The sequence below is a fragment of the Macadamia integrifolia genome, unplaced genomic scaffold, assembly GCF_013358625.1.
Source record: "Macadamia integrifolia cultivar HAES 741 unplaced genomic scaffold, SCU_Mint_v3 scaffold2057, whole genome shotgun sequence".
Classification (NCBI taxonomy): Eukaryota; Viridiplantae; Streptophyta; class Magnoliopsida; order Proteales; family Proteaceae; genus Macadamia; species Macadamia integrifolia.
In genome coordinates, this window is record NW_024868486.1 from 110,193 (window position 1) to 112,805 (window position 2,613).

A 2,613-nucleotide genomic window follows, 5' to 3' on the forward strand; every position below is an offset into this window, starting at 1 on the left:
GGGGGGGGGTGTGTGGGAGGTGATCAATGTAAGAACTTATTCAGAAGGAAATTGATTACAACCCAAGACTTCTGCTTCAACTAGCAAGAGGAGCCATGCAAGGATCTAGTGGAATAAGGTCACACTGTCCTACATCATATGGACAAGCCTCTCTGAGCAAGGGAGTTGGCAATGCCGATGGTTGCCCTTGGAATGTGGGTGAAAGAAATGACAATAGGAAGAGCATTGATATCACGAAGAATATCCTCAACAATTAGATAAATCTCCAAAGGGGTTGTAATGGTAGGGCTTGTGAGTAAGTGAACCACTTCCAAGTTGTCAGACTCAACAATCAACCTAAAAAATACCTTCTAAAATGGCACTCAAGATCCCGGATCTTATAGCTTTTACCTTTTTTTTTGCTAAAAAGATCATATATATTAAAAAATTAAAAAAAAAAAAAAAAAAAAAAAAAGATTATACAAAATACAAACTAGGGACTAAAGCAACTCCAAAGCCACCTTTAAATCCGAAGTCATTCCCTCCACCTTCGGCATTGCCATTAGCAGAGGGACACCCCGTAGATAAAGATAAAAAATTCCTAATATGGACAAGCCTCTATGAGCAAAGGAGTTGGCAATGCCGTTAGTTGTCCTTGGAATGTGGGTGAAAGAAATGACAATAGGAAGAGCATTGATATCATGAAGAATATCCTCAATAATTAGATAAAACTCCAAAGGGGCTCTAATGGTAGGGTTTGTGAGTAAGTGAAAACACTTCCAAATTGTCAGACTCAACAATCAACCTAAAAAAACTAAGGATGTAAATGGATAGTCAACAATCCGTATTCGATTTGGGTTTTTATTCGTTTAGGGGTATCCGTATTCAAAAAATGCATATCCAAAAATTATCTGAACCAGTCTAAAAACTGAGCGAATATGAATATGATAATCCTAGTTTTCAACTGATTATTATTTGATTCGTTTAGCTATCCATGGTAAAGAATATCCGTATCCGTTTCTCCGAATCTATTTCTTTCATTATTATATTAAGTAAATAAATTAATTTTTATTACATAATAATAGTGTAAAAATATCATATGTGATGCTGGTCAAGATGGATTTGTGTAGTTATTGGAGTACCAAGTGATTTTTTTTTTTTACTGAAGATCATAAAATTTATTGAAAGAAAAGAAAAAAAGGATAACAATAATACAAGGATTTATAATCCCCACCTTCGGCATTGCCATCAGCAAAGGAAAATAAATCTAAGAACAGTTAAAACGGATTCTAGGCCTTGAGGCAACATCATGAGCAAGCTCACAATTGATTCGAGCAGGGAAAGAAACATTTGAAGATGCAGTTCCAGTTATTTTTTCTTTAAGATAAATCTACTCTCTATGTCTTATATCTTCTCAACATTTGAACCAAAAAAGATTTGTATTAGGCTCTTAAAGCTGGTTTTTGTTGTGATTCTAGGCTATGTAATTCCAAACTAAATTGCTTGAATTGATTTATGTATTTGTTGTGAGTGAGTGAGCATTTGTGATGGCTTTCATTTAAAATTACACACGGGCAAGCAAAGAAGTTATAATTTGATAATTAGATTCTCGGATTCAGATATTCGGTATCCATTTGTTAAACGGATCGGATTGGATTATATCCGATTACCGTTAAAATAAGTGAATTCGAATTTAATAGTGTTTTAGATATCCGATCGGATAAACAAATCAAATTCGGATAGGCTCCTATTAAATGGATTCGAATTCGGATAGGCTCCTATTTGAGCCGAATTCGATCCTTCTACATCCCTTAAAAAAACCTTCTAAAATGGCACTCAAGGTCCCTGATCTTATAGCTTCTGCTTTTTTTCACTAAACAAATATAAAAACAAAAAATACAAGTAGAGAATAAAGCAACTCCAAAGCCACCTTTAAACCCGAAGCCATTCCCTCCACCTTCAACATTGCTATCAATAGAGGGACGACCCCACAGACAAAGATAAAAAATTCCTAATATGAAAACTAATATGAGCAGCTCTTCTTAAATCTAGCTGAGATCTATGGTCATTTAGAACAACAACCTCAGGGAGAAGTTGTGCAAAAGGTTTTTCCACAATTAAGACCTAAGAGGGGCGAGTATTGTCTCATGGCAGGAATGTAAATCTACGCGGGAGAGGCAAAAATCAAGATCTTCGAGGTAAAGGCCCTAATATTAGGGGAGGGTATGTGAACATTGCGAAGAGGAGGAACTTGGTGGAGTTTGTTTCGCTGAGTTCTTTCCAAGGAAGAGATATCACATTGAATTATCTTAAGATTGCTAATATCGATGAGATAGTTAGACTAAGGGAAGAGCACGACTGCTTCGAGAAAGTAAGGAAAAAAAAATAAGGCAAGGGAAAGGCAAACGGGGAGCAGGTTGGCCAAAAGTCTGGATGTTTTGCCTCATCACCAAAGTGATTTGTGCGATTTTTATTCTAGAATAGCAGTGCATTTAATCCCGAGATTTCATATCTCAGGTGATTGATTTTTTTCTGTTAGGTTTTTCCCCCCTGCTGATGGCTTCATTGAAGGTGGGGGATTGATATATTTTTTGTTAGTGTTTTTGACTTATTTTTCCAGTTTTTTTTTTTTTT